Source organism: Botryllus schlosseri, chromosome 2, assembly GCF_051294905.1.
Source record: "Botryllus schlosseri isolate E-star chromosome 2, Bs_hap1, whole genome shotgun sequence".
Classification (NCBI taxonomy): Eukaryota; Metazoa; Chordata; class Ascidiacea; order Stolidobranchia; family Styelidae; genus Botryllus; species Botryllus schlosseri.
Genome location: NC_137237.1, coordinates 11,999,910 through 12,015,594, shown reverse-complemented (window position 1 = coordinate 12,015,594; position 15,685 = coordinate 11,999,910). Strand labels below are relative to the sequence as shown.

General features: G+C 41.8%; 1 protein-coding gene across 1 annotated transcript in view; it reads right to left on the bottom strand.

Moving 5' to 3' along the window:
* Window positions 1–15,685, bottom strand: part of LOC145433575 (centrosomal protein of 19 kDa-like) — a 198,790-nt gene that overhangs the window by 132,445 nt on the left and 50,660 nt on the right. The window lies entirely within an intron of this gene.

Here is a 15,685-nt window from a genome sequence, read left to right as displayed (position 1 = left end):
TCTAATGGTGTGAAAAGTTTATATAGGAAAAAAGTAGAACAAAAGATCGCGGGTCGAACAGTGTGCCACCGCAAGGGCTGGACGTTCCCGGTGCATGATGTAGGAATTTGTCAAAGTATAGCTCAACTCCATTACAATCCGATAAGACAGAGGTGGGCAAACTACGGCCCGCGACACCGTTTTGTACGGCTCGCGAAAGCCTCAAGAAACGCTGTTATTATTATTATTATTATGGAGAAACAAGTGTCGCTTTCAACCGATGATGGTTATTTGCGACACGCTCAGTATATACATTCAATGAGGCAATCGGAGAGAAGCAAATAGATCAGAGAAATAATTCGCAGGAGAGAATAAATTCTATAACTGGTATAGTTAGGCAATGGAGGGTCAATAGATTTTGTACAGAGAAAGCAACGTTTTCATTGGCACAATGAGCAATCAAAAAGCGGCGATGAAATTCAAATTTACGACATTCCATTAGCAAATGTGAAACAGTGTCTGGGACGCAGCATAAGGAACACAAGGGGGAGTCGGCACACCCAATCTTGAATAAATGGGAATTAAGACGGCAATGACCTGACCGTAGACGAAATAATATTCGATCATAATGACGATTATTCGTGTCGGGGAGGCGGTTGAAAATTGTATTTTGAAGCTGTTTATAGCAGGCTCCTTTTCGGTCACGGATGTAATCATTGTTCCAAAGTTGCCGGCAATGCTCGAGTATTAAAACTCTTGCGTCTTTTGTTGGTGTGTCTATATTGAATTCAGAAGCTGGCGCTTCATCGCTTGCCGCCGCTTTTGCGTGTGCGTCTGCAATTTCATTTCCCGGGATTCCAACATGCCCTGGTATCCATACGTAATGGATACTTGCACCGAGGTTGGTCGCTTGATGGTTCAACGAGGTTATCTCACGCTGGATTCCGGGTTGACACGAAAGCGATCTTTCACATATATGCTGGAGGCCACTCAGGCAGTCTGAAAGAATAACGTAATTAGATGGCTGCCCGCGCTCCACTATCCACCTCAAGGCGGACAATATCGCTAGAAGTTCTAATGTAAAGCTAGATAGCAGTTTTGAGCAACGCCGTTTGATGACAGTTTGATGATCAGGGATATACGCTGCAAAGCCCGCGCAGTCGGCGAACTTGGAGCCGTCAGTGTAGATTTCTGTGGCGCTATTGTATATGTCGGAAACATAATCAAGACAAATATGTCGTTGGCTATGATCTCGAACTCCTTGCCGGTCAAGGATGGAGACAAGGTTCCTGTCCACTCTGAGTCGAGGGACCGTCCACGGTGGCAACGCCGACCATTGATATCTATTTACGTTGAGATCTGTGAAAAAGCATTTGGTGAAAGTATTGAAAGAGCGCCGCCTTTGGTTTAGCAGATAGTCTATTTCTTGCCATGAGTCCGACATCAGGCCTTCGGCTGGGTGGGTACCAAGTGGTCTACTCATTACATGACATCGGTAATTAAGGGAAAGGTGTTTATGTCGAACTTGCACTGGCATTTCCTTGCAGCTAGCTTGAAGGATGCAGATGGGGGTGCTACGCATCGCGCCGCAGCATATCCGTAGTGCCCGATTTTGTAGGACCTGAATTCGATCTACTTGTGACTTTACACCGAAACCATAAGCAGGGAGGCCGTAATCAATAACCGGGCGTATCAGTGATCTGTAAAGCACAAGCAATGATTGTTTAGACGCGCCCCAATGCGTCCCGGAAAGAAGTCTAATCAAGTTTAATCGTTTGGTGCATTTCTCTATAACGTGATCAATGTGGTGCCTGTAAGACAAGGTCTTGTCGAAAACTACTCCGAGGTATTTACATTTTTCCACAAAGGAAACCTCTCTACCGCCGATTGTAAGCGATAAAGAGCCCACTTTACGTTTACGAGTGAAGAGCATTGCTACCGATTTTGACATGGATATCGAGAACCCCCAGTTACAGCACCTCTCGAAAAAGCTGTTAAGCGACGTTTGTATCGATGATAGTAGGTTAGGAATAGAGAGACCGCTTTCCCACATTGCGCAATCGTCCGCATAGAGACCGTGATCACATTGAATAACAGATGGCAGGTCATTTAGCATTATCGAAAAAAGCAATGGGCTAATAACACTTCCCTGGGGTGTACCATTCTCTAAAATGTACGTGTCTGATAATGTAGAGACTATTCGAACTTGGAACGTTGTAAACGCTGTAAAAATTTTGATAAAATGGGTACCAAAATCAAATTACTGTAGGCACTTGATTAAACTTTTTCTCAATATATTTCAACATATATTCTTATTAAAGTATTTTTCATTAGAATAGTATATTCATATTGAAATAAACCCGAATATTTTCGGCTGACACTCGTCGGGGGTAATCATTAGCAACTAGTAGAGAATTGGAAAGAACATTGCAGAGCTTCTTGGAGGTACAGAACTTCAATATACAATTGAATATAAAATTCATATTGAAATAAACCCCAATATTTTCGGCTGACACTCGTCAGGGGCAATCGTCAGCAACTTCAATATACAATTGAATATACTATCCAAAGAACATTGATAATATCGGGCGAAGTGCTGCGTTGCTCTTATGAACTTTCGGCAGTCCATACATGCGATATCATCGATGGTCGGCTCTGCGCAACACTGTTTGGTCAAAGAACATTGTATATCAACAATCGTATCACAAAATATGACGTCACCAGCGTGAAATTTCGAATGAGAGAGCGTTCAATGTACTATTTTCGGTGGTACACGAACTCCATTTGTTGACAGAGTTTGGGTTGGTGTATTTTGAAAAAGTCGACTCCAAGACACACAAATGGAAGTGTGAACGGCCCCTCCCAACGACGCGATAATTATTTGCACAAATCGGATTATCTAATAGATATTTGCCAATGGCAGAATTAATGGCCCTTGATCGGTCAGCATCAAGCTTAAGCGGAGGAATTAAGGGTGAGCTTCTCACCGACCCTGATGCACGTGTATTGATAAATGCATAAATCTGGGGACATGTTGGTTTATGCGTTCCTGGCCTGCAGACGCTTTGACGTTCTTCCTATACGTAGCCACAATCACAGTGGCACTTATATTCGTACACTACATTACTTGTTGAAGTGCAGATAGCACGTCTTTGCGTGTTGGAGGGAGCAGTTAGGTAGTCGTAAAAATCACATTGACTTTGACCGTGTCGTAACACTTACTGACCGCAGAAATCAATTGCTTTTCAAAGCGGGGGGAAATGAGTCCAATCCAAGGTTGATGTATATATGCAATATACATCTTTGGTTGTTCGTTCGTTCGGCTCTGTTGGCTTTTCTGCGTTGAATTGCGTTAATTTCCTCTCTATGCCGCGGTTGATGACGTGTTCAGGGTAACCGTTATCAAGTAAGATTTCACCATAGTGTCCTATATGGTGTCGACACAAGCAAATATCACGGCTCAGTGAAATTGTACACGTCACAATTTCCACTTGGCTACAGGCAATTTGACGGTCATTTTTGACCGGCTTGCCGAGCATTAAATTTGGTAAAACGGGTATCAATCGAAAGCTGACTCTGCACGGATGACGAAAATATAAATTTTATTCCGCTTGCGGCCCTGGAACCCCCACAATCCGCCTCGAAATTTTCATTGTTATGTAGGTTGGCATTGGGACGCAACAATGCTTTTTGGACCTTTTTCTCTTGAGCTACACTCTCGTTTCGCCAGACAGCATTGTTGCGTCATGAGCTTCTCTCTCGTTTCGCCAGACAGCATTGTTGCGTCCCGATGCCAATCTCCATAACAATGAAAAATTCGAGGCTGATTGTGGGGGTTCCAGGGCCGCGAGCGGAATAAAATGTATTTTTTCGTAATCAGGGCAGAGTCAGCTTTCGATTGATACCCGTTTCACCACATTTAATGCTCGGCAAGCCGGTCAAAAATGACCGTCAAATTGCCTGTAGCCAAATGGAAATTGTGACGTAATACAATTTCACTGAGCCGTGAGATTAGCTTGTGTCGACACCATATAGGACACTATGATTTCACAATGTTCTTTCCAATTCTCTACTATAGTTGCTGACGATTACCCCTGACGAGTGTCAGCCGAAAATATTCGGGTTTATTTCAATATGAATATACTATTCAGTTGTATATTGAAGTTCTGTACCTCCAAGAAGCTCTTCAAATATTCATTTCATTGATTACGCGATTAGCCCATGCATTTTGAAAGGTTTCAATTGCTAAACATCAGAGAAAGTGAAACGTAAATTACTTAATTCGGACCACGAGTGTGATTTTGTGTTTTGGACTTAAACCAAAAGTACAATCAGCACCATCTATGAGCAGATCGCTGCTCACAGACTCAAATTTACATCCAGTTCTAAGAATCGGGACAACCGACTTTCATTCTTAATTTTGACAATGAGGACGACCAGCTTATAAATTCTAGCTATTATTTCTGACGCGTGTTATATATATACGTTATCATCCAATCAATGTTTGGTTTGTTATTATTTCCATGTCGTCGGTCACTGCATAATCAAATAACAATATTGAACTTGGGCTTAGTATCCCAATTTTTTATAGTGCGGCCCGCGAATGCATTCAAATTTCGATTGCGGCCCGCGAGTAGGGCTGGGCAAAATCGAGTAGGTCTACCTGAACGATTCGATTCTGAATCACATATTACGCTTCGAGTTGAGTTGAGTAATCGACAAATCGAGTATCACTCATTATGACGCTATAACAAAACTGTAATATTTTATAGTTCAATATATATATATATATATATATATATACTTTTCAATTAGATAAAATAAAAAGGGGAAAAGAAAACAGGAAACAAAAGAACATCGAGATAATCAGTTTTGGGCTCGTGTTAGGCGTCTCCAACGTAGGCGGTCGTGGGCGTCTTCTAGCGACAGCCCGCGTTGCGCTAGATCAGTCTCCATTGTTCAAATATGTAGCTTTTATCCCACCACAAATAATATAATGCCTGTTATCCACCACATTGAAGATTTTTTCGACCATACCGATTTCATTGCACTTGACAATGTGCTATTTCCAGTAACCGTCGTCAGACATGGGGTAATCGCGATTAGTAATCGTAATCGATTACGACGATTACAGCATTTTCAAGTAATCGTAATCGCAATCGATTACATTCGAAAAAATTCAAAACTAATCGTAATCGTAATCGACTACTTCCCATATCTAATCGATTTCTTTGTTAAAGAGCGATTACTTTATATTCGTACAAAGACTATGACATACACTCAACATTCGTGAACAAGGAAATTATATTATACCAGGTTAGTGAGCACAAACGTCTGATTTACAAACGCCACTGCTCGTTATTACGTCAAAAGTATTAGCTTTGCTCGTGATTGCGTAAGAAGTATCCACACATAGTAAATAGATATTTGACGTACATTGTAGTGTGATTGTAAGAACACCTACCGTGCGATATATCAGGTTATCAATACACTCCAGACGCCACTACCTCGCAGCAGGATAATAATCACCATTCTGCCTTGTTGCAATTGGTAGCTGATGTATGTATTGATGTTTGGTCATGTTCAGTTAAACGCAGTTTGTCCGTTGGTGTTTGGCGAGCAGCAGGCCTATGTAGTACGTACGTACACCGGGCAATGATTCGAAATTTTACCATTACAATTTCCACACGATGCTTTAAAAATCAACAACTGCTGACATATATCATAACCGAACCATTCTTTGCCGTTTCTTGAGAGAGAGAGAGAGTCTTTATTTTCATCGAACCTAAATACATAACAAACTGTAGTGATGGTGGTACAGAAAATATGCGTGCACAGTATTCGGTATTAGATAGGAATGATCGATAAGACCGTGAAGGTCATCTAGTCTGATCACACCAGCATCAGACAGGTACACTTGACTCTGAACAGTCTGGCTGTAAAGAAATGTTTAGTTAAAGGAAAATAGAAAAAATTAAACAATGGTGGCAAATGATCAATGAAGCAATGTCTGGGCGAGGTAGGGCAACAGTGTTAGTGTAACGACAAGAGGTGATCAAGTAGGGCTTTTTTTAATCTATTATAAGGCAATTCACGGATATGTGGCGGTAATGCATTCCAGATGATAGGTCCCGAGTAGTCGATAGATCTCTTAGTTAGGTTGCTGTTGGGTGGGGGTAAGTAGATGTTTCCTTTAGACGAGGATCTCGGCAGCTCGCAGTATCTGTATTAAGTGGAAGGCCGAATTTTATATTCACTTTATAGTTTATATTATTGTCATATGATTCTACTTGAAACGGGCGCCAACCGTTATTTCTCAATTCTTCCTGCTGCCATGGCCATCCGCTTATATGCCATGTTAGTGCGGATTGTGGCTAGGATGAGGACCAAAACAGCAATTCGTCCCGCACTCCAAACGTTGCTCTTGGGCCCCAATAAGTTGGTCAATTTTCAAGTTGAAGACTGAATTATTGTCAATAATATTAGTAATTGCATTATATTACTATTCATTTTTAATCCTCTTTCAGCCCCCGATAGTTAGATATACCTGTAGAGCTGAGGGCACGTAATTCATAATTATAACACCTGATATGTTGTTGTAATTACTTTACTTTATGTTGTAAATTGGTGACCTCAAGTCTGTCATATAATCAAAAGACATTGTAGTCGCCCAAACGTAGCAGACGAAAGGAGAAACTTTCGTGAAACGCACACACAAATGGGGGTGAGAGGTATGCATTTCAAAATCAAGATATCAAGAGACATGTAAATCGCGAAGCACGAAAAAATGTTTCCAGTTGAATAAATCTCTCAAAAATACTTTATAATGTATGTTGGTTTTACCATATACTTTTGAGTCCCATTCGAGCGCGCTCACCACCCTATTGGGAAGTTTGGGGTGCGGCAGTTACGGACCTGCAGGCAAGAATGCAAATTTTTTGTGCGATAAATCGTCCCCTATAAAGTTGGGCAATGGGTACATTATGACGTAACAAGCAAATGCCGCATCATTTATTGAGAAACTTGTTATTATCTCATTAGGCTTTTCAACGCAATCCTTATATTGTCTTCAATATATCTTCGAAGATTAGATCTATGATGCAAAATAAATGTAATCGTGAGTAATCGTGATTACTTTTCAAATGTAATCGTAATCGTAATCGACTACTTCCTGATTTTGCTGTAATCGTAATCGTAATCGTAATCGCGTGATTCAGAATCGTCTTTCACTACTCGATTCGAATCATTGAAATTAATACTCGATTCTGATTCGAGTACTCGAATCATTGTGCCCAGCAGTCCTTTATCCGCGAGCTAAAAAGTTTGCCCGCTCCTGCGATAAGATATTTAGAAGTCAATCCACGACACATAATGCGGAGCAGAAGAACGGAACTGTGGATTGCAATAATTGCAGGTTGTTTCGGGGAACACATAGGAGAGCATGACTAGTCGCATTCGATAGCTTGATTGACTGCGGTCTGTAACCTGCATTCATATAGCACACTAGCCTATTGTCAGTACAGTCCCTATTAAACAGCTAAAACTAAAAATCTGACGACTAATGTTTTAACGGATCAATGTGGAATAATACACGAATATGAAGTAACTCCATATAGAATTGACTCATAAACATTCCTGTGAGGACGTAACTATGAGCCTCGTGGTCTTAGTTCAATAATAATAAGCGTTTTGTCTGGAACAATTAACCTACCAATGATTCAGTCAGTATCGTACGTATAGTACGATAATCGTGCAGCTGATCAAAATCAAGAACCTGACAAAAGTATTATAGCATTCGCATCGAATTCGGATCTACTATATCAGTGGTCGGGGACCTATGGCTCGCGAGCCAGATATGGCTCTTTTGGGTATAAGATGGCTCTTTCGGAAATCTTAAATTTTGTACCTAATTTATCAATATTGCAGCAACTATTAGTAAATTTTAATGACGGCGAAAATTATTATTCTCGTGGAAGCGCAAACACGTCTTTGAGAGGTCAAGACAGTGGGGTACTCAGGGATAGGGGCTCGTACCTCCCTCTTTTCAAAATCCCCAAATTTAAGTTGCTGTCGCACCGCCGACTAACACCACTCGCGAGTTCGATCTACCAATCATTGCCGTCTATAAATTTTGGATTGCACGATACCTTAGTTGACGAAAGAGAATTGCAGACATGGCGACACTTGTAGGACAATGCAGTTTTCATATACATAATGTCTTCCTGATCTACACGGAGAAATAAAGTGCCTTGGAAGTGACATTCACATTTACAAATTCAAATTAATAACAACGCCAAACCTATTCCTTTTCTTGATTGGTTATTAGCTTTTTAGCACCGCCGTGAAAATGTAGGTTTGTTTGTTTTGAGGTATTTAAGGTGCTTGTCGACTACTATGGTCATTTACACCAGGCCGCTATTCTTCATTTTTATTCCGTAATTGCCGACTTATAGCACGGCCCACTTCTAGGCTTTTTGTAAGACACCGCTTACTCGGAGGAGATGGCGAGGAGGAGCCCAGATGAACCTCCAACACTTAGGTAAGAATTCTGAAGTCGACCTCAGTCGGATTCGAACCCGCAGCCCATTGGTGTTGCAGCCGCGGATTATACCACTGCACTATCTCGCCACCTACGTAAAAATATAGGTGTGTAACGCAACGTTACGTTACGTCGAATATTTTAGGAGTCAATCAATACTTCGATTTTCAGAATCAGAACGAAAATTACATTTAACCAAAATTAGTGATTATAAATTCCCAGCTATTTACAATGAGTTGCGCTGTCACAGGCGAGGCTTGGTCTGCCTATGCCTCATCTGAGTCTTACATCTCCCTTTTCGCTTTATTTTCAAACAATAAGCATGAAAATTCCGTCATTTTAGGAATAAAAATGTTCAAAATCTGGTCATTCATAAACATCGACAGAAGATACCAATTTCCATTGAAGGATTCACAATTTTCCTTCACTCATCCCTGACGACATCTGAGGCACTGCCTCACTTGCCTCCCCTAACCCCACGTCATTGACGCATCACGCGGTGGTTATGTACTGCTTCAGGCACCATGCACCGATCAAATTTGGCTCCACCTACCCATGTGGGCAGAAAAATATGGCGCGCACTACGAATCCTACATATTAGTGCTACCAATACGTCACTGATGTTCAATTGTGATGTAACAGTTGAATGACATGTATGGCTCTTCGGAAGTTACATTTGAATATATTGGGCCAATATGGCTCTTCTGTCCAAAAGGGTTCCGAACCACTGTACTATATAGTATACCGCTCATTAGCCCGATTTTTCATGGTGACTTCGTCTCGGAGTCAGACTTGGACAGTTGGACAACTAAATAATTCTAGATGACTAATTTCACTAAATTAGAGCGAAATGCCAGTAATCGAATTTTAATCTAATATGTGAAATGTTTCTATGCTCTAGATCTAGTTCTAATTCTAATCTAATTTGTGAATTGGTTTTATGCTCTAATTCTAATTCCAATCTAATATGAGAAATGTTCCGATTCTCTGAATTTAATTCTAATCTCATTTATTGTTTTCCTGAAAATGCCTGTTTATCCGCGACATTTTGCAGCGAGTTAATAAGAATATCCCTCTCGCGCAGGTAAATCCATTGCCATCGCATTCCTTACGACTAGGGTTGCATTTAAAACAAACGACGTCTTAAAACACTTCCTTTAAAACATGTTTTAAGCCGTGTTTTTAACAAATGCCCTTTTTAAAAAAAAGTGTTTTTTCAAACGTATTATAATTATGCAAAAGTGTGTAAATACTTTTGAAAAATATTTAGCTTATGAGTGCAAACACAATTCAATTTATAGAAGAGCAACGTTAACATCGCTAAGCAGCCCGTTTCCAACACAGAAAATTCCAAATATCTCAGGGTTTTACTGGACTCGGACATGTCCTGGAAGAGTCATATTCAGTCCCTAGACACTAAATTACCACCGAAGTGCGGCCAGTTCTACAGCCTTAGACATCCTTAATCCAATCGAAATTGTATGGCAATATGACATCTTCTGTTGGGGGGCTACCAGTAAAACTGTAGGATACTCGAGCCACAGCAGAAACTACAACATAACGTACTCCATATCATAGATAGGGCCCGAAGCGCCTGGTTGTCCATCCAACAAGTCGCTGCTGAAGATATTTGGTGTCCTAAACATAGAAGATATGCGGAAACTAGAAATCGCCAAGTTTATGTATCAGTTCCACATAGCTTCTACTGCGGTCATTGCCCCGAATATTTCAATGACTTCTTTACCTCGGAATCAAAAGCGCACAAGCACAACACACGCGCGTCCAGCCGTCCACGTCGTCCAAATATCATATGACTGACCGAAAAAATCATCGCTTTATCAAATATGCCGGACCTGTCGTGTGGACGCATTGCTCTATCAAGTATGCCGGACCCCAATTGTGGAACAGCATCTCGCCGGCTACCCGACAATCGACGAGCATGTCCATTGTCCACAGTCTAGTTGTCTACATTCAAGTCGAAATACAAGCAAATACTAGTCCATCCTCAAGATTACCATTTTGTCGATTGCTTTTTTCTATGCTATTTTCCTTTACTTTTCATTCAGTGTGCAACCATAGCAATTTACAACGTAGCTACGTTGTAAATTGCTATGGTGCAATTGTGCATGTCTCTTCTTTACATCGCCTATAGGGCCTAGGCCCCAGGCCAGGGGTCACCAACACGCGGCCCGCGGGCCGCATGCGGCCCACGAGGTCCTATTTTGCGGCCCGCGACCTGATTTGAAAAATTTTCACAAAAACGCTTAGTAAATCATTTTGAAACGCTGAAATTGATTTCAATTGAAACATAATGTTGTTGTTGTTGTTCAAAGTAAGCCATTATACTGTGCCCAATATCACTATTCCTTACTAGTTGATACGGCTTCGGCATGGTAATATCATTCCTTGGGTGAAGAATTTGCTAGTACGAATGGGCATAATATTGCCTTGACGTGCAATGGCCCACCACTGCCTAGACCGAGACGCGTGAAAAACGACCTCGGGCTCCCCAAAAGTCGATGCTATACGAGGAGATAGTTGTCTAGCAAGTAGGCCTACCGTGTCTAGCCAACCTAAATATTGATTCTTTAATCCGGGAGTGCTCAATCTGCGGCAGTAAAAGGGAAATTATGCGGCTGTCGACACTTTTGATAACAACCCTACGCTTTCTAAGATACCGCCTACATCAGATCTATAGGTGAATCTGATCACATTGGCCGCGAAAGGATAGATATTTTATAGTAATATGTGAAACTATACGAATATTTATTGACGAAATTCACTAATGAACATGAAACTTTTTCGCGCTTCGCGCGACTACAGACCGCGGTTTTCTGGTGGGTCTTTACAACACAGCTACTAACGATTTCGGTGCGCATAGTAAGCCGATATGCATAAATTTATTAGTTCGGAGTGTATCGGCAACGGACATGGACAGTTTAACGTGAGTATTTGGTCCCAGCTAGTTTATCACCACTAACCACCGGTATGCGGTCGCAGGCTACATGAGTAATCGAAATGCGGCCAGGAATAGCAAAAATGTTGGCCACCCCTGTTTTAGCGGCTTCTGACTGTTGCCAGGTATCGTGTACAGCTCATATAGTTCAAAATATAACGAAATTGATGATCCCTATACTTTTTGTTGTATTTGTGTTTGTTCAATAAAATATTATTTCTTTTGTGGTGACTATAACCGTCGCCCATGTCAGAGAGCACAGAATTGTAATAACATAGAGTTATCAGATGTGGTTGTTGAACTGCGTTGCGTACTTTTATATCGATATTGATGTCCTGCGGCCCGCGGCCTATAGGAATTCGGAAAAGTGGCCCGCGACCCATTTTGAGTTGGCGACCCCTGCCCTAGGCCAAGGTGGGTGTCTGATTCCAAAGACTACTCCAAGTCGCTTCGACACCCTCCTATCTTTTCATTGTATCGCATTTTGTGGTGCACTGAACTGATAAAAATTGCTAATAAACCAATGATGATGATGGAACGATATCCTGATCCGACCACTTCGATCGTTCCGTGCAGGAATGTACTGTGTAGTGAATACGTACAATATAGTAAATGGAGGGCATCCCTAAAAGACGGAAAAGCGGAAAAGCGGAAACAGCGGAAACAGCGGAAAATGAACCCTAAAACGCGGAAACAACGGAAACAGCGGAAACAATAAAAAAATGACGATTCCTAAAAGACGGAAAGACGGAAATAGCGAAAAACTTAACCATCGATTAAATAGCGGAATTTGATACTGACATAATCTGCTCGCTGCGGAATCTAAATCAGCGGAAAAACGGAGTGTAGCCTGAGCAGCGGAAACAGCGGAAAAGTTAACCATACCAGTTTGAGGCAAATTTGACGGAAAATTTGACCATCGATTACATAGCGGGCTTTGATACTGACATAATCAGCTCGCTGCGGAATCTAAATCAGCGGAAAACGGAGTGTAGCCTGAGCAGCGGAAACAGCGGAAAAGTTAACCATACCCGTTTGAGGCAAATTTGACGGAAGATTGACCATCGATTAGAGAGCGGACTTTGATACTGACATAATCTGCTGGCTGCGGAATCCATATAAGCGGAAAACGGAGTGTAGCCGAAGCAGCGGAAACAGCGGAAAATTTAACCATACCAGTTTGAGGCGAATATGACGGAAAATTTGACCATCGATTACATAGCGGACTTTGATACTAACATAATCTGCTGGCTACGGAATCTAAATCAGCGGAAAAACGGAGTGTAGCCTGAGCAGCGGAAACAGCGGAAAAGTTAACCATACCAGTTTGAGGCAAATTTGACGGAAAATTTGACCATCGATTACATAGCGGGCTTTGATACTGACATAATCTGCTGGCTACGGAATCCATATAAGCGGAAAACGGAGTGTAGCCGAAGCAGCGGAAACAGCGGAAAATTTAACCATACCAGTTTGAGGCGAATATGACGGAAAATTTGACCATCGATTGAAGAGAGGACTTTGATACTGACATAATCTGCTGGCTGCGGAATCTAAATCAGCGGAAAACGAAGTGTAGCCTGAGCAGCGGAAACAGCGGAAAAGTTAACCATACCAGTTTGAGGCAAATTTGACGGAAAATTTGACCATCGATTACATAGCGGACTTTGATACTAACATAATCTGCTGGCTACGGAATCTAAATCAGCGGAAAAACGGAGTGCAGCCGAAGCAGCGGAAGCAGCGGAAAATTTAACCATACCATTTTGAGGCGAATATTACGGAAATATGACCATCGATTACATAGCGGACTTTGATACTGACATAATCTGCTGGCTGCGGAATCTAAATCAGCGGAAAACGAAGTGTAGCCTGAGCAGCGGAAACAGCGGAAAATTTAACCATACCAGTTTGAGGCAAATTTGACGGAAAATTTGACCATCGATTACATAGCGGACTTTGATACTAACATAATCTGCTGGCTACGGAATCCATATAAGCGGAAAACGGAGTGTAGCCGAAGCAGCGGAAACAGCGGAAAATTTAACCATACCAGTTTGAGGCGAATATGACGGAAAATTTGACCATCGATTGAAGAGAGGACTTTGATACTGACATAATCTGCTGGCTGCGGAATCTAAATCAGCGGAAAACGAAGTGTAGCCTGAGCAGCGGAAACAGCGGAAAAGTTAACCATACCAGTTTGAGGCAAATTTGACGGAAAATTTGACCATCGATTACATAGCGGACTTTGATACTAACATAATCTGCTGGCTACGGAATCTAAATCAGCGGAAAAACGGAGTGCAGCCGAAGCAGCGGAAACAGCGGAAAATTTAACCATACCAGTTTGAGGCGAATATGACGGAAAATTTGACCATCGATTGAAGAGAGGACTTTGATACTGACATAATCTGCTGGCTGCGGAATCTAAATCAGCGGAAAACGAAGTGTAGCCTGAGCAGCGGAAACAGCGGAAAATTTAACCATACCAGTTTGAGGCAAATTTGACGGAAAATTTGACCATCGATTACATAGCGGGCTTTGATACTGACATAATCTGCTGGCTACGGAATCCATATAAGCGGAAAACGGAGTGTAGCCGAAGCAGCGGAAACAGCGGAAAATTTAACCATACCAGTTTGAGGCGAATATGACGGAAAATTTGACCATCGATTGAAGAGAGGACTTTGATACTGACATAATCTGCTGGCTGCGGAATCTAAATCAGCGGAAAACGAAGTGTAGCCTGAGCAGCGGAAACAGCGGAAAAGTTAACCATACCAGTTTGAGGCAAATTTGACGGAAAATTTGACCATCGATTACATAGCGGACTTTGATACTAACATAATCTGCTGGCTACGGAATCTAAATCAGCGGAAAAACGGAGTGCAGCCGAAGCGCTGATTTAGATTCCGTAGCCAGCAGATTATGTTAGTATCAAAGTCCGCTATGTAATCGATGGTCATATTTCCGTAATATTCGCCTCAAAATGGTATGGTTAAATTTTTCGCTGTTTCCGCTGCTTCGGCTGCACTCCGTTTTTCCGCTGTTAGATTCCGTAGCCAGCAGATTATGTTAGTATCAAAGTCCGCTATGTAATCGATGGTCATATTTCCGTAATATTCGCCTCAAAATGGTATGGTTAAATTTTCCGCTGTTTCCGCTGCTTCGGCTGCACTCCGTTTTTCCGCTGATTTAGATTCCGTAGCCAGCAGACTATGTCAGTATCAAAGTCCGCTATGTAATCGATGGTCATATTTCCGTAATATTCGCCTCAAAATGGTATGGTTAAATTTTCCGCTGCTTCGGCTGCACTCCGTTTTTCCGCTGATTTAGATTCCGTAGCCAGCAGATTATGTTAGTATCAAAGTCCGCTATGTAATCGATGGTCAAATTTTCCGTCATATTCGCCTCAAACTGGTATGGTTAAATTTTCCGCTGTTTCCGCTGCTTCGGCTACACTCCGTTTTTCCGCTGATTTAGATTCCGTAGCCAGCAGATTATGTTAGTATCAAAGTCCGCTATGTAATCGACGGTCATATTTCCGTAATATTCGCCTCAAAATGGTATGGTTAAATTTTCCGCTGTTTCCGCTGCTTCGGCTGCACTCCGTTTTTCCGCTGATTTAGATTCCGTAGCCAGCAGACTATGTCAGTATCAAAGTCCGCTATGTAATCGATGGTCATATTTCCGTAATATTCGCCTCAAAATGGTATGGTTAAATTTTCCGCTGCTTCGGCTGCACTCCGTTTTTCCGCTGATTTAGATTCCGTAGCCAGCAGATTATGTTAGTATCAAAGTCCGCTATGTAATCGATGGTCAAATTTTCCGTCATATTCGCCTCAAAATGGTATGGTTAAATTTTCCGCTGCTTCGGCTACACTCCGTTTTCCGCTTATATGGATTCCGTAGCCAGCAGACTATGTCAGTATCAAAGTCCGCTATGTAATCGATGGTCATATTTCCGTAATATTCGCCTCAAAATGGTATGGTTAACTTTTCCGCTGTTTCCGCTGCTCAGGCTACACTCCGTTTTCCGCTGATTTGGATTCCGCAGCGAGCAGATTATGTCAGTATCAAAGTCCGCTATTTAATCGATGGCTAAGTTTTCCGCTATTTCCGTCTTTCCGTCTTTTAGGAATCGGCATTTTTTATTGTTTCCGCTGTTTCCGTTGTTTCCGCGTTTTAGGGTTCGTTTTCCGCTGTTT